The sequence below is a fragment of the Mirounga angustirostris genome, unplaced genomic scaffold, assembly GCF_029215605.1.
Source record: "Mirounga angustirostris isolate CCGP_5_RB_7025 unplaced genomic scaffold, mMirAng1.0.hap1 SCAF_242, whole genome shotgun sequence".
Lineage (NCBI taxonomy): Eukaryota > Metazoa > Chordata > Mammalia > Carnivora > Phocidae > Mirounga > Mirounga angustirostris.
Window position 1 is genome coordinate 1 of NW_026991950.1, and position 26,964 is coordinate 26,964.

The 26,964-nt window shown below is 45.8% G+C and overlaps 1 protein-coding gene and 1 long non-coding RNA gene across 5 annotated transcripts in view; one reads left to right on the plus strand and one right to left on the minus strand.

Moving 5' to 3' along the window:
- Positions 1–8: 8 nt before the first annotated feature.
- LOC135363433 (uncharacterized) lies at positions 9–26,916 on the plus strand. Of its 2 annotated transcripts, none has more exons than XR_010409116.1 (3): positions 9–15,527; positions 21,337–23,200; positions 26,341–26,916. It is a non-coding gene; the product is annotated as an uncharacterized LOC135363433 (long non-coding RNA). The 2 variants fall into 2 exon arrangements; XR_010409115.1 differs by lacking the exon at positions 26,341–26,916 and having other exon boundaries at positions 21,337–21,492; positions 22,453–22,746.
- Positions 19,078–26,964, minus strand: part of LOC129045699 (thyroid receptor-interacting protein 11-like) — a 41,687-nt gene continuing 33,800 nt past the window's right edge. For all 3 annotated transcript variants that reach the window (XM_064583978.1, XM_064583977.1, XM_064583975.1), the window contains one exon: positions 19,078–23,278. The gene's annotated coding sequence lies outside the window, so the exon portion shown is untranslated. The remainder of the gene's footprint in view (positions 23,279–26,964) is intronic.

Consider the following 26,964-nt stretch of genomic DNA (forward strand, 5'->3'; position numbering starts at 1 on the left):
ATTCTGGGTCTCAGTTTCCTGATGTGAGAAATGGAGATGATGATAATCCCACTTCTTAGATGATTGTAAAGATAAATGATATTTAACGTTAATGAAACACGTAGAGCCCTGTCTGACATGTAGTGGGTGTTAGTGGTGGTTGATTAAATAAAGAGGTAAATACATACATTGGTATTGAAGACTTGACGGTAGTGTGTGGTGAAATTTGTGAAGCTAAAAGCCTTCCAGCCAACTTCATTTCTTCTCCAGTGTTCAGGTGCTGTTGACCACATGTGTAGAACTGTTGAATTAGAAATAATGTTCGCATATCGACTGCTACTTGCTAAGAGACTCTGAAGTGCCATTGAAATAATCAGAAAATACTTTTCAGTAGCATAGTATAATTTTATTTAAAATGTATTGGTAGTCTTGATTATTTAGTATTTGTTGGTAAACGTTTTAGCAAACTTGCCTACTTAAAACAAAGTAAGTTAACTGTAGAGTAATTCAGACACAGCCAAAGGACAGAGAAGTAATATAACTAGAGCTTTCCTTTTCTTGACTCTCTAGGGGATAGTTTTTGTAATTTCTCTGTTCTTCTTTGCCTCAGTTTTCGATGCCCCCCTGTGTCTGCAGCCATCTAAACATTGTAGGGCAAGTTTGGGTTTGGAATTGCAGAGAGTACAGTGGTACCCAGCCCAGAGTGCACATCAGCAGAGCCTGTGGGGCTATTTAAAGAAAACAGAGATGTTCACGTCCTCCTCTACACTCACTGAGTCAGAGTCTTCTGGGATGGGCCCGGGGCTCTAAAGACCACGTATATTTGTCATCTGGTTGCATTTCATGAAAGCCTTTTTAGCACCGGGCTTTCCTTTATCTGAACAACATGCAAGAAGATTGGGAGAATCCATAAGTTAACGTTTGAGGACATTTTGCAGGGCTCTGTCCTTCCAAGTTCTGTGATACCGTGATGTGCATCTTCACTGTAGTGTGTTAAACCCTTAAACTTTGTCAGAAAGTCATGTGATTAATAACGTAGAGATTCCTTGCGTGAATCGTGGGCAGATCACTTTGTGCCTCAGTCCTGTGTTTGGAATGGGGATAAAAATGGTAGCCCACCTTTGGGATGTAAGGATTAAATGAGCAATAGATCCAAGGCAGTTAGCACCGGGTCTGACACAGAGTGAAGCCTTCCATAAATAATTCTTACTTCTTTTGCTTTCCCTCCATTATTTATTTATTTAAATACAGATTTTATTTACTTCTTTATCTTAGAGAGAGAGAGAGAGAGAGTGCATGCCCCTGGCGTGGGGCCAGAAGAGGAGGGAAAGGGGGGGGGAAAGAATCTCCAGCAGAATCCACACTGAGTGTGGAACCCAACTTGGAGCTCAGTCTCGGCACCCTCAGATCATGACCTGATGTGAAATCAGGAGTCGGACGCTGAACCAACTGGGCCACCGAGGCGCCCCTTGATTTCCCTCCATTCTGAATATTATTTGGTTCCAGCTATGTCCTAGCTGTGGGTTAGGCTGGTTCCTGCTGCCCTAGGTTACAGCCATAAAGCCCCTAAAATCGCACTAAGAAAGCCAGTTAGCCTCCCAGGACACCTAGGATTCCCTCCAGGAAAGGGAACCATCCCTTCCTCCCGTGACGGTGGTCAGCATCCTCCACAAAGGCCACTGGAAGCACAGCTGTCGTTAAACACAGTGGCTTCGTTACTCATCCTGAGGGGGAACCCACGTCATGGGGACTGTGGGGCTGATCCGTAAGAAAGAGGGTGTTAGAAAGAACTTACAGGATTTGGGCTTTGGGCGGATGTTTTTGGGAGTGTTCAAGGAAGCAGGGGTGTGCTCTGGTCTGGGTGCTGAGGCGAGGCGAGGCGAGACAGTTCTGGGATCGGGTAGCTCCATCAGTGTTTTCTAGAAGGAGGTGTGAAGAGCGTGACGGACGGTGTCATTCACAAGGAAGACACTCGCTGGTATCAGGCGGGAGAGAGGAGGATTGGCATTTGGGGGTGGGCACGACAAGCTGGTTTTTGTCTGTTTGGACAAAAGAGCAAGGGGTCCTCTTTGGTGTCCCTTCATCACCGGGGCCACGGCACCTCAAGCTGCTGTTCTGCGAGGTCATTTGCGTGCAACCGGAGAAGCACGTGGCGTCTCCTGGAGCGCCAGGCCCGCGGCGACCAGCCGTGCAGCCCGGCTCATGGTGCCAGGCCGCCTCCTCGATGTCAGCACTGCTCTTGCTTCTTTGCCAGTGGAGGGGGGAAGCCTTCAAAAGACAAATAGGTGTTTGCAGGGCAGAAGAAACTAGCCTGGCCGTGGAAGCCCAGGGCTGTGTCATCGGCACCTGACATTGGGCCAGGGAGCGGGGAGCAAGAGAGAATTCTGGGGAGGTTGTCAGAGAATGACTCGTGCGAGGACCAAGGGGTCAAGTGGGGGAGCTGACGTGCTCCGGGTTTTCGGACGGTCCCCAGGAGCCCCGTGGGAGATGCACTGCTGACAAAGAGCAGGTCTGTTCCCCTTTCCTTCCCTGTGGCCACAGCCCTGGCTCCGGTCCCTTCTCCTACCTGCTCTGTTGCAGCAGGTCCCTCTTGTTCTGCCTGCTTCTCATCCAGCTCCCTCTCCCATCCACGTGCTCCTGCTCTGGCCAGGGTGATCTTCTTGGAATCCCACATCTTCTCCTGTTACTGCGTTCCTTGAAACCTTTTGATTCCCCATCAGCCACAAGGTGAGAATCTGTACTGTGTGGCGACTCACTTTGCTTTTCCTGATCCTCTCACGGTTCCCTGGGTCTCCCGCTGCCAACTGGAAATCTGTATATCAATGTCTCTGAATTATGGCAAATCCATTCTTTCCAAAACTTCTCAAGATCCCCTTCCTGTATTCTCCTCCTCGCCACCCCCAGCCCCCCCCAACTCCGTGAATCGGGCCACTGTGTCCTTCAGTTCCCACGTGCAAAAGGGAGGAGTCCTCTTGGAACTCTGCTTTTACTTCCTTACCCCCTTGTGTGATCATTCTCCCAGACCTGTGATTTTATCTGCTAAACATCTCTGGAATCTACCTCCTTTTCTCCACCTCTGCTTTTGCCCTCTCATTCCGAGTTAAGGTCATTTGTGGTCTGCGCCATGGTTCTAGTCTGCTTACTGAGCTTCCAGGCGCTTCTACCGCCTCCAAATCCCTATCTCCCCCTGAAGCCAGAGGTTTGTGGAAGGCCCATTCGTTCATGTCACTGCCTAGTTTCCTGGCTTCTTGTTGCCGTTCGAGATAGACCCAAACGTTCCTTCTGTGTGTGCACGGCTGCTCCGTCCTTCTTCTCCAGTCTTGCTTCCCGCTCGCCTTCCCTGCTGTACTCGATCCGGTCATTCCTTCCAATGTGCCCTGTGCCCGCCGGCCTTGGGGCGGCTCGGCTGCTCCCTCTGCCCAAGATGCTCTTTCCCCCACCCGCCTTGCCTCACGAGCTCTCATCTTCCCTCAGATGACTGCAGCAGTCACTGCACATTCTTTATTGAACGCCTTCTCAGTTGCCAGAGGCTCGGTTCTTGTGCGCTTCCCGATGTGACCCAGACAGACCTCGGTGGAGCTGTTAGGAAGCCTTTCTTCCAGGGAGAGAAGCAGCCAGGAAACACAGAGGCAAGGAATCTGGCACATCAGGGGTCCTGGATGCTGTAGGAGCGTTGGAAGGGGTTGTCCTCTGAGCTGGGATGGCCAGGGACGGTCCCCTGAGGACAAGAGTGGGGAAAGCCTTGCAGGAGGTTGAGGGAGTGGGCCCTGTGCATGTCTGTGGGAACAGTGTCCCAGGCAGAGAGAAGGGCGAGTAGGAAGCCCTCCGTGGAGGGAGCTGGCCTGACTTGTTCCAGGAATGACAAGGCCAGAGTGAGGGAGAAGGGGAAGAGTAGCAGATAGGGTGTTAGGGACCTGGGATGGTGGCCACTGGGGGATTTTGAACTGAAGAATGAGGTGACCTGACTTGGGTTTTAATGGGATGAGTTCAGCTTCTCTGTTGAGAACAGCGAGGGGGGAAGCAGGGCGATGAGTTAGTAGGCTCCTGGAATATTCCAAGTCAGAGATGCTGCTGGCTTGGATCAGGATGGTAGGGGTGGAAGTGCTGAGAATCGATCCAGATTCTGGGTACGTGTTGAAGGGAGAGCTGATGGGATGTACTGACAGATGGGATGTGGGTGAGGCCGATGAGTCCAAGAAGGTGCCCAGCCTTCTGGCTCGTGTGAGATGCGGCTCCCTCCGGAGGCCCCTGACACCCTCGACAAGGTCCAGCCCCTTATCTGTTCTCTGTGCATCTCCTCTGGGGCAGTCAGTCCCGTTGCTCCGCAGACATCTCGTTTAATGTTTGTCTGCCCCGTGGGAATAGCGGTGCCGAGAGGGACCATGTGTGTCTCAGTGCCATGAGCCTTGTAGACCCCTAGTAAGTATTTCTGAGCCGGCCGAGTGATGAGGAACTGAATGGAGATGCTCATGGTTCTCTTTCCTGATGAGGGCTCCCAATTCCCATGTTCTGTTTCCCTGGTTTTGAGTGGTCTGTGTGTTTTAGAAACCAGGCCAGGGGCTGTAAGACGGAAATGGTATTGTGAGAATTGCAGAAGTTTCTCTGATGTCAGCCGCGTCGAAAAACGTCGCCCTCGACGTGCAAGTGGGTCAGAGGATCACCTCTTGGGAGAGGCAGCATTTTCTGGAGGGCCTAGGCCTTGCAGCTCACTGATGGCATCTTCCCGGCTCTGTCCAGAGTGCAGGGCTGGGATTTTGATCTGAAATATTCTGAAGGTGGGGGCTGCTGCTTTTCCTCCCCAGAGAAGACATGTCACTTGCGGATGAGAATATTCTGGTAAGGATAAATTAGCTGCCAAATTTGCCCATCAAGAAAGTCGAATAAATAATGGCTTTACTGGATTTGCGCTGCCTCCCCCCCATTTTTTCCAAAAGGGAACAAATTAATTTTTGAAAAGATCTGTGAAAAACAGTGGTCTCAGATCTAGAATACGAATTATTTTTCTTTTATGGTTAATTTTTTTTAAGGTTTTATTTTTAAGGGATCTCTCTGTACCTAACTTGGGGCTAGAGCTCATAACACCCAGATCAAGAGTCACATGCTCTTCCAACTGAGCCAGCAAGGTGCCCCTTCAGGGTTAACTTTTTAAATGACAAAAGTGAATACATATCCCCCACTCAGCCTCATTTGAATATAGTGTGCCTACAGGTTTTCATGCCTACAGTTTTTTAATGTCTGAATGTTTTTCCACAGTGGGGTTGTACTTTACGTGACGATTCTGTTTGTTATTTGGGTGGCTATGATTTTGCTATTAAGATAGGGCTGTGATGAACATCTTTGCATGTGTGTTTGAGTTTTCCCTCGAGATAGATTTCAGGGTAAAAACTTCTGCAAAATGATCCTCAGGAGTGGTTATGTCATTTTTGGTTCTCACCCATGGTAAATGAGATGCTAATCACAGAGTATTTCTCAGTCTTTTAAATTTTTTGTCAAGTGGCAGGGGAAAAATAATGCCTGTTTTCAATTTTTATCTCTCTCTCTATCTATAAATGTATGTTTTATATTTAAATTTAAATACGTATTTATTTTATATATATTTGAATTTATAGATGTAGCTCTATGTATTTATACACATACAAACATATTTCTAAAGATTTATTTGAGAGCGAACACGGGGGAAGGGCAGACGGAGACGGAGAGAGAGAATCTCAAGCCGATTGCCCACTGAGTGCAGAGCCTGAATGGGGCTGGATCCCACAACCCTAAGACCATGATCTGAGCCCAGATCAAGAGTCAGATGCTTAACCGATTGAGCCAGCCAAGTGCCCCTTACATTTATATTTTTATAATCACCTGTAATACTGAGCAATTTTAGTTGGTCCCTGTCACTGATACTTTTTTCACGGATACTTTTTTACATGAATCCTCGCTCGTTATCATTTTCCTGCTGGGTTGTTGTCTTTTTGTTTGGGTATTTATATTTTTCTTATTGATTTGTAGGAACTTTTTATAGGTCGGATAGTAGTCCTTTGCCTCTGTACTCGTTGCAGTATTTTCTCCCAAACGATTGTCTTTCGGTTTCGCTTGTACCATACATTTCAGGATACATTTCATTCTGAATCTCTGTGGTGCCCAATCTCATAGTCTAACTTTATAGCTTGTGGCTTTGGATAGTGCTTCAAAAGACCATTTTCAATCGCTGCATTTTCTTTTAGCACTTTTAGGGTTTGGGCTTCTGTTGCTTAGACCATTCATCTGTCTTTATTATTTTGTATGTTACAAGGTAGCACTTTTGTCCCTACACCATCTAGTGATGGTCTGTATCCCCCATGGATTTGAAAGAGCCCTTAAATGCTAAATTTTTATATATACTTTGACACAGACATGGGTATATCGTTCTTCACTTCCAGTTGGAATTGCTTTTTTCCTTTTGATGCCTGAACATTTTGCCTTGCGATATAACTTAGTTGTGAATTGATTGAGAGCGCCTATAGCTTGCTTCTAGAGTAAGAATAGGTTTGTACCGCTGAATAGCACCCTTTTCTTAGTTCATTTGAGCAGCTGTACTCTAGGAAGGAAGAAAAGAAAGGGACCCTGACAAAAAACATGTGTCTAAGCCTGTGAAAGCAATAGCTTTTTAGGTAGTCCTGCCATGTAGACTTCAACATACGTGTCATTGGCTGGAAGTCGTCATGTGGCCCTACCCCTAGCTGCAGGGACGTGGCGGGGGGGAGAATTTCTCACAGGGCAGATTAATACCTCGAACAAAATTGGGGCCCTCTTCGTAAGGAAGCAGGCGTAAGTGGATATTGAAAGGGGAACTCGGATTGGGGCACCTGGGTGGCTCTGTTGTTAAGCCTCTGCTTTCGGCTCAGGTCGTGATCCCAGGGTCCTGGGATCGAGCCCCGCATCGGGCTCCCTGCTCAGCGGGAAGCCTGCTTCTCCCTCTCCCACTGCCCCTGCTGTGTTCCCTCTCTAGCTGTCTCTCTCTCTCTGTCAAGTAAATAAATAAAATCTTTAAAAAAAAAAAAAGAAAGAAAGAAAGAAAGGGGAACTTGGTGGGTCAGCTCCATCTCTCATCTTTTTTTCTTTCCTTTAGAATTTCCCCAGGTAGGGGTGCCTGGGTGGTTCAGTCAGGTTGAACATCTGACTGTTGATCTCAGCTCAGGTCTCGATCTCAGGGTTGTGAGTTCAAGCTCCACATTGGGCTCCGTGCTGGGTGTGTTGCCTATTTAAAAAAAGAAACAAAGACAAGAATCTCCCCAGGTATTCTTCAGTGACAGAGGTGGGACGGCAGGGGAGAAAAGGAGATAATTTGTAAAATAAAATGCTCAGGTCTCATTGTTCAGCTTGATGAGCATTAAGAAATGTATACAGTTGACTCTTGAACAACATGGGTTGGAATTGCATGGGTCCACTTATAGGCAGATTTTTCGATAAATAGAATACAGTACTGTAAACATATTTTCTGTATGATTTTCTGAATATGTTCTTTAGTGTACTTTATTGAAGGAATACAATGTATAATAAATGTAACATACAAAATCTATGTTAATCAACCGTTTATGTTATCAGTAACGCTTCTGGTCGTCAGTAGGCAATTAGCAGGGAAGTTTTTGGGGAGTAAAAGTTAAATGACAATTTCGGACTGCACAGGGGTCAGCGCCCCTAACCCCTGGGTTGATCAAGGGCCAACTGTATATCTGTGCACCATCCCCGAAAACTGTATCTGAAACTCCAGAAGTTTCCTTTGTATGTCTTTCTAGTTAATCTCCTTACCTCCAGTGGTCATTTTCTGATTTCAGGATCTATGATAGAGTATAATTGCCTTTTCTTGTACGTCGTGTAAATGGAATCAAGCAGTATGTATCGTTTTGTCTTCTTTCACTCAGTGTGTTCTTTGCGATTTATCCATGTTGTGTGCACTTATCCAAGATACACAAAGCCAGATCCTACTACTTTAAGTGGTAAGGACAGATTTTAATCAGCAATGACTATTGTAGTCAGGAAAAGAGTCCAGCTTGAATGAAACTCAACCTTGATTTGTACAGAGGGTATTTTATGTTTTAAAGATTTTATTTATTTTTTGACACAGAGAGAGAGACAGCTAGAGAGGGAACACAAGCAGGGGGAGTGGGAGGAGGGAGAAGCAGGCTCCCTGCTCTGCAGGGAGCCCGATGTGGGGCTCAATCCCAGGACCCTGGGATCGTGACGTGAGCCAAAGGCGGAGGCTGAACAACTGAGCCACCCAGGCACCCCACCGAGGGCATTATAAAGAGAGGATGAGGGAGTCATGCCAGAGGTGAATTAAATCAGAGAAGTAAAAGATTACAAAAAGTGGGAAACGTGAAACCCCCTGGATTTACTCACTGGGAGACAGAGGCCAGACTTTTCATTGTTGGCTGAACAAACCATGGATGCCTTGAGTTTTCTCAGTAGGGACTAAGGGTGACTGGAGTCACCCTAGGGGTGGGGTCTTGAGCTGTTGTTAGGAAGTATGTTAGTGTTTGGGCGAGTCTGCATATGATAAGCCAAGGTTGAGGCCCCTTTGAGAAGAGGGCTCAGAGGAGTCAGGCTAGCGTTTGCTTAAGGAGAGAGTCTTTGTGAGTGTAAAATGGTGTGGTCCTTTGTATGTAGTGTGCATATACCACAATTTTTTCATCTGTTCATCTGATGATCAGGCATGTTGTTGTATCCAATTTTTTGGTCATTGTGAATAGGCTACAATAAACATTCTTAGAGCAGTCTTAAATTTCTCTTGAAATTGCTTAGTGGAATTGCTTAGTCACAGCGAAGGGATATATTGAACTGCTAGACTAATTTCCAAAGTGGTTTATCAGTTTACACTTCCCACCAGCAATACAGTAACACTCCAGTTGCTCAGCATCCTCGTGAACATTCTGTGTTGTCAGTGAGGGTGAAATAGCATCTCATTATGGTTTCACATTGCATTTCCCTGGTGAAGCATGATCTTAGGCACCTTTTCGTGTGTTTCTTGGGCATTCCGACATCTTTTGTGACCTGTCGAACGTTCAAGTCTTCTGCCCGTTTTTGTTGTTAATGTTGTTTTTGGTTTTGACTTATTGGAGTTTATTATATATTCTGAATAGGAATTCTTTGTCATACAGATGTATTTTAAAAATACATGTATAGGAAAATAAAAATTTTAAATACTTAGAGTAGCATCAAAGCACGTAAACTGGTTGGGGTGACTGGCTGGCCCAGTTGATGAATCATCTGTGTTTTGATCTCAGCTCAGGTCTTAAACTCAGGGTTGTGAGTTCAAGCCCTGCACTGGGCTCCATGCTGGGTGTGGAGCCTACTTACACAACAAAAACAACAACCAAAACAACCCCAAACTGGCTGGGAATAAGTCTCATGAAAGACATGAAACACCTTTACACAGAAAAGTAAAAAACTTTGTTGAGAGGAATTCAAGAAGACTGAAATAAATGGGAGCTCTGTTTTGTTCATACATCGGGGAAGATTTGATGTCCTGGAGATTTCTGTTCTCCACGCCTTGATTCATGCAAACAGTGCAATCCCAGTTAAATCCTAGCCATGTTTTTTAGAAGAAATGAACAAGTTGATTCTAAAATGTATATGGAAATGCAAAGGGTCTGGAATAGCCAAAAAAGTCTTCAAAAGAAGAACACAGTTGATGAACTTACACTGCTTCTTCTTGCTTAATTTTAAGACTTAGAGCAAAGCCACAGTAATCCAAGTCTTTGACACAAAGAGAGATCAATGAGCAGAGCAGAGAGTCCAAAAAATAGACCAAACGCAAGTACTGTCGACTGATTTTTGCCCAGAGTGTCCAGTCAGTTCAGTGGTGGAAAGGGAAGTCTTTTTAATGAATAATTCTGTGTGACCTGGACATTCAGGCGGAAAGAAAACGGACCTTGACCCCTCCCTCATTCTGACATACACACATTAATTTGGGATGAATCATAAGCCTAAATATGAAAGCGAGAACCAGCGGCGCCTGGGTGGCTCAGTCGCTTGAGTCCGACTCTTGATTTTGGCTGAGGTCATGATCTCGGGGTCATGAGATTGAGCTCCGTGTGAACCCTGTGTCAGGCTCCACGCTAAGCGAGGAGTCAGCTTGAGATTCTTTCCCTCTCCTGCTCCCCCCTGGGCGCGCTCTCTCTCAAATAAATAAATCTTAAAAAAGGAAAAAGCTAGAACCGTAAAACTTTTGTATGAAAACATGGGAAAATGTCTTGACAACCTTGAGGTAGACAAATGTTTTGTATGCAGAACACAAAAAGTTCTAATTAGAAAGGAAAAATAGATACACTAAGAGAACGAAGAGGCAAGACAGACTGGGAGAAAATATTCAGAATACGTGTTCTTAAATGTTTTATTTTTTCCAAAAGTACTTTAGCATTATTCAGATCCATGGTATCTTATTAGTGTATTCTTTATTAACTGTTTTTTTCTTTTTTCTTTTTTGTTTAAGTCAGATATGAGACATTGTACCGTGGGAAATTTCTGATTGGCTTCTCCTCCTTATTCACCCTCTGGTCAATGTTGGTTCCTTTTCCGTTCATGTCTTGCCCAGTGTTCAGGGACTCCTTGCAGTAGAGACAGTAGATTTTAGATCCTATTGATCCTTGTGAAGTAACTGGCAATTCGATGAAGCCAGAAAGCAATAGCAGTAGCTTCCTTTGGGAGGAAATGATAGCCTGTGAGTCTTAGTCAATTGAGGCCCAGTGTTGTTTTTTGTTTTTTTGTTTTAAGATTTTATTTATTTATTTATTTATTTATTTATTTATTTATTTATTTATTTATTTGAGAGAGCGAGACAGAGTGGAGGGGGGCAGGGGGAGAGGGACAAGCAGAATCTGCACTGAGCGTGGAGCCTGAACACGGGGTTCGATCTCAGGAACCTGAGGTCATGACCTGAGCCGAATCAAGCGTCAGACACTTAAACGCCTGAGCCGCCTAGGCACCCCTGTTTTTCGTGTTTTTTTGTCTTTTGTTTTTGTTTTGTTTTTCTTAGGTGATTAAACACTTAAGGCCTTGCGGATCTGCTGAGGAAAGCAACAGCGCTCACAAGAAGGGAAACAAACTCAAAGTCTGTGTAGGTACAAAGTCTGTTGCGCGTAAGACTTTGCTTCCTGCCTTCCATTTATAAGCAAGAATAAACGCAACAGGAAATAGGAACCCAAAACTGAGACTAGAGGACGTAAAAGAACAACAATAAAATTAAAAATGAGAGGTAGAGCATATCTTCAAGGCCCGTATGCAGCATGCAGTTAAAATTCCCAACTTGAAAACCGATGCTGAGAGTATTGGATTGAGTCTTGCAATTGCAGATATATACATTGTAGGTACATATATATGTACATACAGGGCACCGCATATCTATCTATCTATCTATCTATCTATCTATCTATCTATCTATCTATCTATCTATCTATCTATCTATCTACATGCACTGTGTATCCCTACAGAAGCAGACACACATACACACCGACACCATATCAGCAACTGAAGTGTTGGGGGAGGGATGGAAGTCCAAGTGGGTAAGTAGGTTTGCAAAGCAATGGAATTAAGTTTCCTCCGAGGTTGCACAGCTTGAGGAAACAACCTCGACCTCTGTCTGTAAGCGGTGCCTTCCACAGAGGGTGCTTCTGAGGGCTGTACGTGTTCCTGTTTGTCCAGCGTGTGGAATAATGCCTGGCATTGTAGCCAGCACTCATGAGTGTTGATGAGAAGTGAAATGAAGCAGCCCCAGCCTGGACCCTCACTGGCTGGAAGAGCGGGGAGGGCCCCTTCCCATTCCCTCTGATGGAGAAATATCCGGTGGAGGGCATGTCACACCTTTCCTAGCAAGTTCCCACCGTTGCAGGGGACGCTCCTGCCGAAGGGGCCAAGTCATTCAGTGCTTCTTGAATGAACTGGTGGCTGCAGCAGATCAGTGTTTCCCACGGGAGGAATGGGAGATGACTTGAGGTGGCACCCAGATAGAAGTTTTACATTTTAATAGGTATTTATTACAGGGTGTGTTAGAAGAAAATATTAGGTAGCACGTCAGACCTGGGTACTAAAAAGAAGTGAAAATTGCAGGGAACACTGGATTGAATAAACCCTGAGAAAAGGTCTTTCTAAATATGGGATCTTTTTTTTCCTTCTTTAAAGATTTTATTTCTTTATTTTGACAGAGACAGTGAGAGCGGGAACACAAGCAGGGGGAGTGGGAGAGGGAGAAGCAGGCTTCCCGCTGAGCGGGGAGCCCGACGCGGGCCTCGATCCCAGGACCCTGGGATCATGACCTGAGTCGAAGGCAGACACTTAACGACTAAGCCACCCAGGCGCCCCTAAATATGACATCTTAAGTCAAGCAGAGAAAGTCACTTATCATATGGTTTTACTTACTTGTGGAACATAAGGAATTGCGTGGACGACTTTAGGAGAAGGAAGGGAAAAATGAAGGGGGCGAGATCGGAGGGGGAGACTAACCATGAGAGACTATGGACTCTGAGAAGCAAACAGAGGGTGTTAGAGGGGAGGGATGTGGGGCGATGCGTTAGCCCGGTGATGGGTATTAAGGAGGGCACGTATTGCATGGAGCCCTGGGTGTTATACGCAAACAATGAATCATGGAACAACTACATGAAAAACTAACCGATGTACTGTATGGTGACCAGCATAGCACAATAAAGAAAAAATAAATAAAGAGATCTTTCATTCTTTGGGTTTTATTTTATCTATTTATTTGTTTAACTTTTTGAGAGCGAGAACACATGTGAACGGTGGTAGGGAGGGGAGGGGAGGGGAGAGAGAAAGATCCCAAGCAGGCTGCACGCCCAGTGCGGAGCCAGACGTGGGGCTCCATGTCAAGACTCTGAGATCACAACCTGAGCCTCAGCCAGGACTCGGTTGCCCAACAGACTGCGCCACCCAGGCGCCCAGATTCACTCTTGATGTGTCCTGCAGTCACTGTGCACCATGTTGGAGTTGTCATTATCTGTGCACGTGGACGTGCTCGGTCTTCCTCGTGGCGTGGCTGGACCGCTGCACCTGCAGCCCCTGGCTGCTTCGGTCCACGTACCATTTAAGGGCCATTTGAAGAAGGAGCGCAAATCCCGATTGCTATTCCAGAACCATCCGTTGAGACCTTCTGACGAGATCAAGAAAGACAGAGGAACACAGCCTACACCTGGAGGGTCGGGAGCTTGGAAAGCAATCTCAGAGCCGGTGATGGCGATCTCTTCAGAAACTCAGCCTCGCCAGTGCCCTTGGCGGCTCGAAGGTCAGTGTTGTGTGGCAACTCACAGATCTCCTGAAAGGGAAGACTTGACCAACTCATGTCACTCATCCTTTCCCTTTTGTTCTGTCCCAAAAGTCTAAAAGGGCTTTTTCATAAACATGAAATGAGAATTGTAAGCAATAAGAAAGACATGGACTAACTGGCAGTGTTTCTTTTTTCTTTTTTCAGTCTTACAATTGATGGTGTCTTAGAATGAAATATGGCCTATGGTTAGTTTAGAAAAATTATAAAACAGAGAGAAATGAAAACACATACAGCCCAGAAATCTCTGAGCTTTCACCTGTTTCTCTGCTGTTCTTCAACCTCCCTGTATACCTTCTGCTACTGGAACATTCCGAGGCGCTTCCTGCCCCCATGCTGTTGTCCTTCATCTGGCATAAGCTCTGACTTCTCTGTGTCTCTGTCGCTGTGTCTTCCCGGGTTCCCCACTGTATCCCCAGTGCCTGGCACTTAGCAGACACTCAACAAGTATTGCTTGACTGGATCAAGAGTGTTAAACTGAGGGCGAGCACAGAAGCTGCTCCTTGTCATCCAGGAGAGGGCAGTAGGAAGGACAGGGAGGAGCTCCTAGAGGAAGGCGGCTTGGTCAGCTTTTCAGCAGGTAGAGCTGCTCAGCGGGGGAGCGAGTGCCTCCGTGGTGGGGCGTGCTCAGGCAGTAGCTCGGTGTTGTTGAAGGGTGCTTGCCCTGCATGTCAGGGTCGACCAGGTCATTTGGAAGGCCCCTTCCAACCAGACATCCATGTTTGCGGACTCTTCTCCCGGGTCTGTGGTTCTTTCTCGACTGCAGATAGGGCTTTTACCACTGGATGGCACCAGATGAAGGCTGTGAGGACAGTGCTCATCCAACCACCCACAGTGAGAACACAGTTTTTTCTCTTTTCATTATGGAAGTTTCGTTGATCTGTACAATGTTATGTCAGTTTCAGGTGTGCAGCATCGTGATTCGACAAGTTTGTTCATTACTCAGCACTCACCACGATTAAGTATAGTCACCATCTGTCACGGTACAGTTGTTATGACAATATTCTTGGACTATATTCCGGATGTTGTACTTTTCATCTTTGTGAGTTATTTATATAAGTGGAAGCTTGTAACTCTGAATTCCTTTGACCAATTTCGCCCCCCCCCTTTCCGTCTGGCAACCATCAGTTTGCTCTCGGTGTTTAAGGGTCTATTTTTTTTGTTGGTGTAGAGAACAGATTTTTCATGGCACTTATACCCCAAACACACACTTCAACAACTTCACAGAAACAGTCTTTAACTCGTACAGTATGTAACGCATACTGATTTTTTCTAGTTTACTCTAGCTGACTGCATTTTCTAAGACGGGGATTTGCAAACTATTACACTGATTTTATGACACGGATGGGTCACAATCCACTGTTTGAAAAGCACTGTTTTAGACAACGCAGCCTGTTCAGCCTTGTAAAACTCTGTGGGTCAGTTTTCCTTGACAGTCTGGGCTGTAGCAAGTTGTGTCCCTTAGTGAGTACTTGGTGTGTTTCTGTGTTGAGCTGCTGCCTTGAGCAGCAGTAGGTATGTGCTTCCTTATGGGTGTCTGTGGATGTGGGAATATGGACGTGGGAGATGGCGGGGGGCGTGTTTGTACAGGATTAGCACCTACTGTAGTCCAGGCAGCGGTAAGCCTTGTCAGTGGATATGAAGAGAAGATATATTATCTGTCTGCTTCTGGGAGCTCAGAACCCAGCTGGGTGACATCACATACACATACACACACACACACGAGCGTGCACACCCCCCCCCACACCCCCTACCCCTTTCAGCTTACTCATCAAGCAAATGGAAATGAACTGATGCGCTCAGAATACCACTTAGGACATTTCAGGGTGTAACAGAAGACCAACTCCATTTGGTTTATTTATTACTTTTTTTAATGTAAATTCAATTAGCCAACTTACAGTACATCATTAGATTCAGATGTCGTGTTCAGTAGTTTGTCAGTTTCATATAACACCCAGTGCTCATCACATCACATGCCCTCCTTAGTGCCCATCACCGAATTACTCCATCCCCCCACCCACCACCCCTCCAGCAACCCTCCCGTTTGTTTGCTAGAGTTAAGAGTCTCTTACGGTTTTTCTCCATCGCTGATGACTTCCCATTCTGTTTTCCTTCCCTTCCCCTACAGTCCTCTGCCCTGTTTCTTATATTGCACATATGAGTGAAACCATTTGATATTTGACTTTCTCGGATTGACTTATTTCGCTCAGCATAATACCCTCCAGTTCCATCCGTGTGCATGTAAATGGTAAGTATTCATCTTGTCTGTTGGCTGGGTAATAGTCCATTGTGTGTATGTGTGTGTATATATACACACATATATATATGTGTATATATATACACACACATACACACACACACATATATATATATACCACATCTTCTTTATCCATTCATCTGATAAGACATTTGCAAATATCTTCTCCCATTCCGTAGGTTGCCTTTTAGTTTTGCGGACCTTTTCCTTTGCTGTGCAGAAGCTTTTTCTCTTGATGAAGTTGCAATAGTTCATTTTTGCTTTTGCTCCCTCGCCTTTGTAGATGTATGTAGCAAGTAGTCGCTGCGGTTGAGGTCGAAGAACTTCCTGCCTGTGTTCTCCTCTAGGATTTTGATGGATTCCTGTCTCACAGTAAGGTCTTCCATCCATCTTGAGTTTATCTTTGTGTATGGTGCCAAAAAATGGTCCCGTTTTATTCTTCTACATGTGGCTGTCCAGTTTTCCCAGTACCATTTATTGAAGAGACTGTCCTTTTTCCACTGGATATTCTTTCCTGCTTTGTCGAAGATTAGTTGACCATAGAGTTGAGGGTCCATTTCTGGGTTCTGTCTTCTGTTCCGTTGATCCATGTGTCTGTTTTTGTGCCAGAACCATACTGTCTTGATGATTACAGCTTTGTACTCTAGCTTGAAGTCTGGCATTGTGATGCCACTAGCTTTGGTTTTCGTTATCAACATTCCTCTGGCCATTCGGGGTCTTCTCTGGTTCCATACACATTTTAGGATGATTTGTTACAGTCTGTGAAAAAAGTTGATGGTATTTTGATGGGGATCTCATCGAATGGTTCGATTACTCTGTGTAGACATTTTAACAGTGTTTTTCCAATCCATGAGCATGGAACGTTGTTTCATTTCTTTGTGTCTTCCTCAATTTCTTTGCTAAGTGTTGTGTAGTTTTTGGAGTACAGATCCTTTACGTCTTTGGTTAGGTTTATTCTTAGGTATCTTATGGGTTTCAGTGCATTTGTAAATGGGATCGATTCCTTCATTTCTCGTTCTTCTGTCTCATTGTTAGTGTATGGAAATGCAACTCATTTCTGTGCATTGATTTTATATCCTGCTGAATTCTTGTATGAGTTCTAGCAATTTTGGGGTGGTGTTTTGGGTTTTCCACATAAAGTATCATGTCATCTGCAAAGAGTGAGAGTTTGACTTCTTTGCTCAGTCGGATGCCTTTGATTTCTTTTTTGTTGTTTTCTGATTGCTGAGGCTAGGACTTCTCTAGTTGAAGAACTGCGGTGAGAGTGGGCCTCCCTGTCATGTTCCTGACCTTAGAGGAAAAGGTCTCCGTGTTTCCCCATTGAGAATGATATTCGCTGTGGGCTTTTCATAGATGGGTTTTATGTTATTGAGGTATATCCCCTCTACCCCTATACTGTGGAGAGTTTTAATCAAGAAAGGATGCTGCATTTTGTCCGGTGCTTTTTCTGCATCCGTTGAGAGGATCATACGGATCTTGACCTTTCTTTTATTAATGTGAAGTATCACATTGATTTGATTTGCGAATGTGGAACCACCCTTAGAGCCCAGGAATAAATCCCACTTCGTCACGGTGAATACTCCTTTTAATGTGCTGTTGGATCCTATGCGCTAGTATTGTGCTGAGAATTTTTGCATCCATGGGGTCTTTGTCTGTTTTTGGGATCAAGGTCATGCTGGCCTTAGAGAACAAGTTTGGAAGTTTTCCTTCCATTTCTGTTTTTTGAAACAGCCTCAGAAGAATAGGTATTAGTTTTTCTTTGAATGTTTGGTGGAATGCCCCTGGGAAGCCATGTGGCCCTGGACTCTTGTGTGTTGGTAGATTTTTTGATCACTGCTTCAGTTTCCTTGCTGGTTATGGGTCTGTTCAGGTTTTGTATTTCTTCCTGATTCAGTTTTGGTGGCTTACAAGTTTCCAGGAACGCATCCATTTCTTTCAGGTGACCTCATTTGTTGTCCTATAGTTGCTGTGTGTGTTCTTAAGATGGTTTGTGTTTCTTTGGTGTTGGTTGTGATCTCTCCTCTTTCATTCATGACATTATTATTTTGGGTCCTTTCCCCTTTCTTTTGGATAAGTGTGGCTTGAGGTTCATCAAGCTTATTAATAATTTCAAAGAACCGGCTCCTGGTTTCATTGATTGTTCTACTGTTCTTCTGGTTTCTATTTCATTGTTTTCTGCTCTAATCTCTATAATTTCTCTTCTCCTGCTTGGTTTCGGCTTTAGTTGCTGTTCATTCTCCGGCTCCTTTGGGCGTAAGGTTAGCTTGTGTATTGGAGACTTTCTGATTTTTTGAGGAAAGCTTGTATTGCTATGTACTTTCCTCTTAGGACCGCCTTTGCTGGATCCCAAAGGTTTTGAACGGCTGTGTTTTCAGTTTCATTCATTTCCATGAAATCTTTAATTCTTCTTTGATTTCCTGGTTGATGCATTCATTCTTTCGTAGGATGCTCTTTAGCCTCCGAGTGTTTGAGTTCCTTCCCTATTTCCTGTTGTGACTGAGTTCCTGTTTCAAAGCATAGTGGTCTGAAAAGAGGCAGGGAATAATCCCAATCTTTTGGTATCGGTTGAGACCTGATTTGTGCCCCGGTATGGGATCTCTTCTGGAGAATGTTCCATGTGCCCTGTAGAAGAATGTGTATTCTGTTGCTTTAGGATGGCATGCTGTGATGTACCTGTGAAGTCCATCTGGTCCAGTGTGTCATTCAGAGCCCTTGTTTCCTTGTTGATCATCTGCTTAGATGATCTGTGCATTGCTGGGAGTGGGGTGTTGAAGTCCCCTACAGTTATTGTATGATTCTCGTCGTGTTTCCTTCATTTGGTTCTTAATTGGTTTATGTAATTGGCTGCTCAAGTTAGGAGCATATATATTTATAATTGTTAGATCTTCTCGTTGGGTAGGCCCTTGAAGTATGATATAGCATCCTTCTTCATCCCCTAATACAGTCTTTGGTTTAAAATCTAATTTGTCTGATAGGAGGATTGCTACCCCAGCTTTCTTTTGAGGTCCATTCGCGTGATCAATGGATCTCTACCCCCTCACTTTCGATCTGGAGGTGTCTTTAGTTCTACAATGAGTCTCTTGTAGATAGCATATGGATGGGTCTTGCTTTTTTATGCAGTCGGATACCCTGTGTCTTTTTTTTTTTTTTAAATGATGACTTTTTTTTTGAAGATTTTATTTATTCATTTGAGACACAGAGATACAGGGAGAGAGAGAGAGAGCGAGAGAGAGCATGAGCAGGGAGAGAGGCAGAGGGAGAGGGGGAGAAGCAGGCTCCCCGCTGAGCCAGGAGCCCGATGCGGGGCTCGATCCCAGGACCCTGGGATCATGACCTGAGCCGAAGCCAGACGCTTAACCATCTGAGCCCCCCAGGCGCCCCTACCCTGTGTCTTTTGATTGGAGCATTTAGCCCATTTAGATTCCGAGTAACTATTGAGAGAGATGAGTTTAGTACCGTTGTATTACCTGTATAGTCCCTGTTTCTGTAGATCTTTTTCTTTCTGGTCCAGTGTTACTTTTGGGCTCTCTCTTGGCATAGAGGATCCCTTTTAGTATTTCTTTCTTTCTTTTTTTTTTTTTTAAGATTTTATTTATTTGACAGAGAGAGACACAGCGAGAGAGGGAACACAAGCAGGGGGAGTAGGAGAGGAAGAAGCAGGCTTCCCGCGGAGCAGGGAGCCCAGTGCGGGGCTCGATCCCAGGACCCTGGGATCATGACCTGATCTGAAGGCAGATGCTTAGCCGACTGAGCCACCCAAGCGTCCCCCCCTTTAGTATTTCTTGCAGGGCTCGTTTAGTGGTCCCATAGTCTTTCAGTTTCTATTTGTCCAGGAAGCCCTTTAGCTCTCCTTCCATTCTGAATGACAGCCTTGCTGGAGAAAGTATTCTTGGCTGTATGTTTTTCTCATTTAGTACCCTGAATAGATGATGTCAGCCCTTTCTGGCCTCCCAGATCTCTGTGGATAGGTCTGCTGCCAGCCTAATGTTCCTACCCGTCTAGGTCAGGAACCTCTTGTCTTGAGATGCTTTCCGGATTTTCTCTTTATTTCTGAAATTTGCAAGCTTCGCTACTGTATGTCAGGGTGCTGATATATTTTTATTGATTTGGAAACGGGTTCTCTCTACCTCTTGAACTTGTATGCCTGTATCCTTCCCCAGATTAGGAAAGTTCTCAGCTATGATTTGTTCATATATACCTTCTGTCCCTCTTTCTCTCTCTCTCTTTCTCCTCAGGGCCTGCAGTAACTCCTCAGCGGGGAGTCTGCTTGCTTCAGGATTTTTCTTTCCCTCTGCCCCTTCCCCCGCTCACTCTCTAAAATAAATAAATCTTTCAAAACAAAAGGAAGAGATCGAAGGAGGGAGGCAAGATGGTGGCACGGTAGGGGAGCTCGTTTCATCTGGTCCCTTGAATGTAGCTAGATAACTATCAAATCATCCTGGACACCTCTGAATTCAACCTGAGATGTAAGGAAGGAATTGCTGGAATTCTACTAATAGACAAGTGACCACTTTTTGCAAAGTAAGAGGTGCGGAGAAGTGAATCTGCGGGGATATATGGGAAGATCCTCTGCGGGGAGAGGGAGCCTGTGTAAGCCGGCCACAGGCAAGTGATACAGCCCCAGAGCGCAAAATCAGAACCTTTAGAAATCTTCTCCGCTAAGAGATAGCCCTGCCTGAAAGGTGCTCTGGTGGCAAGGTGGGGCAGCATCCAAGGTGGGACAGTGTGACCTCAGGATCCCTGGGGTCACAGGAAGAACAGGGGTGCTTGAGCCGGCAGAGTTCCCAGGCACTGGAGTGGGGAAACTGGTTAGGGTCAGGGAGCAGGGGGGGTTCTCAACTCAGTTTGCCATAAACCACGAACCACGGCTCATCTGGGTGACAGCTATTGTATGCGGGTCCTGCACAGGGCAGACAAGGCGGCGCCCCTCTGCCTTCTCCCAGGAGGATCGGTGCAGGCCCTCACCACAGGAGCCTGCAGACTTTGGCACACACAAAACTGAAGACCGCTTATCCCTGACAGTTTACTGAAGAGAGGGGACCTCGATCTTTTCGCTCCGGGCTTTGAAATCGGGGCGTGGCCATTTTTCTTTTCATCCTCTCAAGTGGCCCAGAGAGCCTTCGGGGAATAGAATCACATAGAGCAACTACAAGCAGTTTACACTGAGCCCGCCCCCCCCCCCCCCCCTGCAAGGGGGGGTACAACTCCCCCCAGGCCAAGACACCTGAGGGTCAGCACAGCAGGCCACTCCCCGAGCAAAGCAGCTGGAAGAACAGGGGAAGAAGTTTAGGAGCCCACAGGAGTGCAAAACTCCAGCACTAGGGGAAAACAGTAAATTGAATTCAAAGGTTATTTCATGATTCGTTTATCTTGCAGTTTAAAATTTTCCTTTTCTTTTTTTCTTCCCAACTAGTTTCTTATTTTATCAACTCTTTCATTTTAAGTCGTTTTTGATTGTCATTTTCTACATTTCCATTTTTTAGAGATAGTCTTCAGTTTTGCTTCCTTCTGCTACATTCAATTTTATGTCTGTATATATGTAACCTTGGTGATTTTACACTTCTGGGATTTAGTGTCTTTTAACAAACAGGCCAAAATACACCCAGGATTTCATGGAGGTTTGACCACCTGGGAGATAATATTCTCTCTTCTCCCACCCCCCAGCCACCCCCCACATTTCTTTTTTCTTCTCTTTTTTGGTTTCTGACCTCTTCGGATTTGACTAGTGTGTATTTGCTTGCGTCGTGGTTGATATTTTTTATGTTGCTCTCTTGTTCCTCCATTCTTCTCTGGGCAAAAGGAATAGAAGGAGGAATTCACAACAAAAGAAAGAACCGGAGGATGTACTCTCTGCCATAGATCTAATTGATATGGACACAATTGAGCTGAGCCTAAACCAAGAGTTGGCCGTTCAACTGACTGAGCCACCCAGCTGCCCCTCCATTTGGTTGAAATGGTAAAGACATTTATTAATTCACATGAGGGGCATTTATTAATTCACATTATCCGATGAGGGGCAGAGCAGGCTATAGGCCCACAGGGGCTTCGCATGGTTTTAGGGATGCAGTGTCCTTCCAGTACTTCTCCTTGTCCTAAGGCTGGTTCCCTCAACGGTTGTCAGAAGCCCTTCAGTGGTAATCTGGGCTTCAGCTCCCTGGTTTAGAACACTGAAAGTTTGGTTCCTTGTAGTGTAGACCGGGGAGAGTTTAGGCTACCATAGCATTTTCCAGGTTATAGTGTAGACCAGAAAGTGAAGGCTACTATAACATTTTCTAGGTTGTGGCTGTTGTGTTTCTTTGTTCCTGGTTTTCCCACTAGGACTTGCTTAAAGGGTGTGGAAGGACCGGTTCCTAATCCAGAGCCGGGGGAAATACTTAGGTAGTCGTTCGTGAGTTTTCCGGAACGATCCTGGATCTCCTTTCCTATGGACACAGAACTTCCGGTCGAGCAGAGTTCTCTGACTGGCTCTCACCCGTGGGTTTGCTGAGGGAATAAGTGGTGGCAGGTTTTCTAGGTGAGGGATGAGGTGAGGTTCTGTGCTGTCTAGGGTCTTGGGGAAGGAGGTAGGCGCACGAGTAAAGAAAGGGAAGAAATGGCTGCCGTGGGGACGGTGACGGGCCATGTGTGCGAGCACCAAGACGGATGGCTGAGTCTGCCGACATTTGTAATGGAGTACCAGACGTGCCTCTGTTGGCCTTTTGAGGTAGATGAGCTTTTAGGGATTCACTCTTCAAAAGAGGGAGTTCCAGTGTTCATTCTCTCCAGTGGCGAATGGAAGTGCTCATTTCCCAACATCCTCACCAGCACGGTGTATTAGAAACCTTTTCATCGTGGTTAATCTGATATGTGAAAGATGGTGTCTTCAGTAATGTTACTGTATAATTTTTTTTACCGATTTTCTTTCTTTATTTGACAGAGAGAGACACAGTGAGAGATGGAACACAAGCAGGCTTCCCGAGGAGCAGGGAGCCCGAAGTGGGGCTCGAACCCAGGACCCTGGGATCATGACCTGAGCCAAAGGCAGAGGCTTAACGACTGAGCCACCCGGGTGCCCCCGTCATTTTATTTTATATTCCTCTTATTTTGGGGGGTGAAGTTGAAGATCGTTTTTATATGTTTAAGAGCCATTTATATTATCTTTTACAGTGAACTGTCTGGTCAAGTAAGGAATTCCTTTCTTGACCTTAGTAAAATGATAGTAACACTGTTAGGCTCTGAAGTCCTTTCTATCAAGGCAGTGAAGGGATTTGAGATGGGAGGGTGACTTAGTCAGATTGAGAAAGTGACCAAATGACCACAGTCCTTGGGCATGCAGGGAATCCTCACCCTAAAGATGGAGCCTATGGGTAGATTCTGTAAGAAATGGAAAGAAAGTGCAAAGTGGTGGTTCCTGAGAATAAGGACATGGACCTTACTTGGAGCTGAGGGTGAACCCAGGCATCAGGGAGATGGGGCCAGGCCTGGCTAAGAGGCCTGAAATCCTCTCTCCCAGGCTCCTGAGGCAGCTTTCCTAACCAGGGCTACAGAGGTGGGAACCCAAGTTGGGGCCCTGGGAGCTAGACGCCCCAGGCAGGGTGTCAGCCGGCCTTCCTTCCTTCTTCCTCTGCATGGGCTGGCATCTCCAGACCGGACCCCCTAGGAGAGGGCTTCCCAGGCAACATGTGGTGAGCATCTTTAAAGTTTTGTTCCAATAATCTCTCTGTTGTGGACGATATTCTATAACATACATGAAAAATGATTTCCTAGAAAGATAAAATGCAAGAGACACATCAAATAGAAGCTCAAGTTATTTATGAGGAGAATCAATAGACGTAGAATTCCTATGTCACATTGCAGTAAGTTTCTAAATGCTACTGAAATTTTGTTCTTAAAGTAGTTATACTTTAAGCAACAGGGCTTTAGAACAGATATTATCTTCCATTTCCCCCACTTAGAACAGATACTGTTTTCCATTTTCCCCCCTTTTATTCCTCATCGCCTTCACTCCAGCTCCCCAACCCACAGCTGAACCAGTCCATTTATTCGGCAACGTTTGCTCATGCCTTCCCCTCCCGCAGACGGTCTATGAGGCCACTTTATAAACAGGGGCTCTTACCCACACAGGATGGAGAGGAAGGGAACGTGGTGGAAATACGGCTTTTCTTTTCTTTTTTTTTTTTTTTTTTTGCTTTGACATTTATCTGCCCCATTTCCTGACCCCAGAATCTTATTTTCGTCATGATCTCGCATTGTTGAGTTTTCACAGAGTCTTGAGAGGCTTACACCTAACCAAGAGAAAGTACATTTCCAAGAGGAACATTTAGATCTGATTTTTCATGTAAAACCCTTGTCTTTCTTATGTAAAATTATGGGACTTTTTTTTTTTTTAAGATGGTTAATTCCACCATCAAGTAGATTGTACTTACTTGAGTTCAAACAGCTTTTTAAAAAAAAAAAACTGGGTGTTACACGCAAATCATGAATCATGGAACGCTGTATCAAAAACTACTGAAGCACTATATGGTGATTAACATAACCGAAAACAAAAAACAAGAGAATGTGAAAGTCACTCTTTCTCCCATGAAGTCCACAGATAAACCGCTGACCCCAAAGAAGAGCAGAAGAGTCCTCATTGGCTCTTCTCCTGGGCTGGGCTCTGCAGGGATGATTTCCAACCTGACTGAGCGATAGCTTGTCTCTGTCTCTCGGGATATTTTGCTCGAGTCCATGGCATCAGCCAGCTGCTGAAGGCATTTCTACGGAAGACAGAATGTCATTATCAAATTCTAAATCTTGGGGCTGGGGTAGATACCACCTTCTGGAGATTAAAGGTAAATGAAAATTCCCCTTCTTCTTTCCCGAATTGTTTCATTCGTGAAGGTGCCCGCCTGGTTCAAAAATGTTAAAAATATATTCAGAAGGAATGCAGTGACTGCCTGTCTCGCGCCCCTGTCCCCAGCTGCTTGCACCTGCTGCCACCCTCAGCCACATACGTGATGTCCCCAGGGCCTCGCTGAAGGATAGGTGCCTGGCTTCCCATCCTTTGCTGTTGCAACAGGGGTTATGATAAAAAAAAGTCCTTGTAGACATGTCCTCAGCACGTGTGGAAGAGCCCTGCCAGTGGAATTGTGAGACCCAGAGCCCCTGCATCTGCCATATTGACGATAAGGAAGAGGTTTCCTTTTTTATTATGTTATGTTACTCACCATTCATTACACCATTAGTTTTTGATGTAGCGTTCCGTGATTCATTGTTTGTGCATCACACCCAGTGCTCCGTGCAGAACGTGCCTTCCCCAATATCCATCACCAGGCTACACCATCCTCTCACCTCGCTCTCCTCTAGAACCCTCAGTTTGTTTTTCAGAGTCCATAGTCTCTCATGGTTCATCTCCCCCTCCCATTTCCCCACCTTCATTCTTCCCCTCCTGCTATCTTCTTTTTTTTTTTAACATATAATGTATTATTTCTTTCAGACGTACAGATCTGTGATGCAACAGTCTTACACAATTCACAGCGCTCACCATAGCACATACCCTCCCCAATGCCTTATCACCCAGCCACCCCATCCCTCCCACCCCCCACCACTCCAGCAACCCTGAGTTTGTTTCCTGAGATTAAGAATTCTTCGTATCAGTGAGGTCATACGATACATGTCTTTCTCTGATTGACTGATTTCGCTCAGCATAACACCCTCCAGTTCCATCCATGTCTGATAACGATGATTTTATGGTCGTCATGACAGTGTCCTCGGTACGGTTTGAGGATGTGCAAGGCTGGGTGATGGTGATATGAAACAAAGGCCTTTTGTAGCTGTTCCCTGATTTGGTCCCTCACCTGCTCTGTTAGGGGGCAAGAACAGGTGTATGTAACTACGCTCATTGACGGGAAAGGCGACGGGTCTGGTTAGTGGCAGAACCAGGACAATAGGACTGCAGCTCCTGCAAGTCCGGGTTCCTTCCCTGTTCTCTACACAGGGCCTTGTGCTTGTTCAGGGGAATCTTTGCGGTCTGTCGATTCACGGTGTGTGTGTACCTCAGGCCCCACGTCTGTGTCCCGTGTCATAAGTCATAAAGGCACAGCCACGGCGCTTACTAGGGCAGGTCCTGCTGGGAGAGTCTCCCGTGTATGTATTTCCTCAGGAATCCTCACAACCCCGTGAGGTGCTATCACTTTCTCTACTGTGCAGACGAGGAACGCTTGGCCCGGGGAGGTGAGTGACTTCCAGCGCCTCACAGCAGACACGTGGTGGAGCTGGGATCGGAAGCCCATTCCCCGGCTCCAGAGTGCCGGCCCTTTCCCCCCACCGTGCTCTCCTCTCACAGAAAAAGTAGTAGTACCACAAGCTGGTGCTCGCCCTCACAGTGTGGGGTGCTTTGTGATATTTGCTCTTGTATCCTATTTGATCCCCTAAATGCTGGTTCCCCCCCCGCCCCCCCCCCACAGTGGTTTCCTGACCCTCCCTAATCTGTCTCAGTCTGGGTTTTGGAAAAGTCTGTTAGGTTCTACTTCCCCAGCACCTCTCAGTGCGTCCCCACCTCTCAGTGTCCATCCCCGTGGCGGCTGCCCCAGTTCAGGCTCCCCATGACTTCTTCCCTGGACCTTCTTCCTGGATGGCTGTGAGATCCTCCTAACTTTTGTCCTCCGTCCGTTCTCCATGCGGAGACCAAAGTCACCTAAAAAATACATTTCTGACCATAGTGTTCGTAATTTAAGGCGCTAAGTCCACCTTTGCTGTTTGGGGCCTAGTGTTCAGTCCATGAAGATGGTCGGTCAATGTATGAGGGAATGCAGAATTAGAAAACGTACTGTGTATTTGTCCTCAGGATGAAGATCTTCTCCCAGGTAAGTATTCTGAGGTCGACTTTCCAATGATAGTCACGAGAAAGCCGCACAGCACCACCGAACCTCACTGTGGGGTTGCTCACAAGGTCCTCGATCTTGGGACGAGCACGTGGCCCTGCAATGCTCTATGAATGGAGAACACACAGGATGGACGTGCCATGCACACACGTGCTTTGGTCAGACTGAACTCCCCTTTTGACCCCACTATTGGGGAAAAAAAGAAGCAAAAGCTGTGGAAAACTCACACTTTCATATGTCTGCCAGCCTAAAGAGTAGGTCCAGTACAGCCACCTGCCCCAAAGACGTTGAAAGATGTGCCCCAGATAACGGGGCACATGACAGTCACCTGCAGGAGCTCTCAGAACCACCCGTCGTTCCTGTTGCAGCAGCCTGATGGTCTACCAATTCCGGTCTGTTCTGTCATTTCATAATCGATCATGTTTCCTGTCAAGCATTAAAGCAGCCCCAAAGAAACCTGGAGAAGAATCGGCTCCCAAATCCAAAGGGAGAAAGGCTTTTTCAAAAGCTATTCAAAATTAAACTAAAAGTCGTCCCAAGGCGTTTCCACAATTCTTTCCTCGCAGTTCCCAATTTCTCAATGTCAA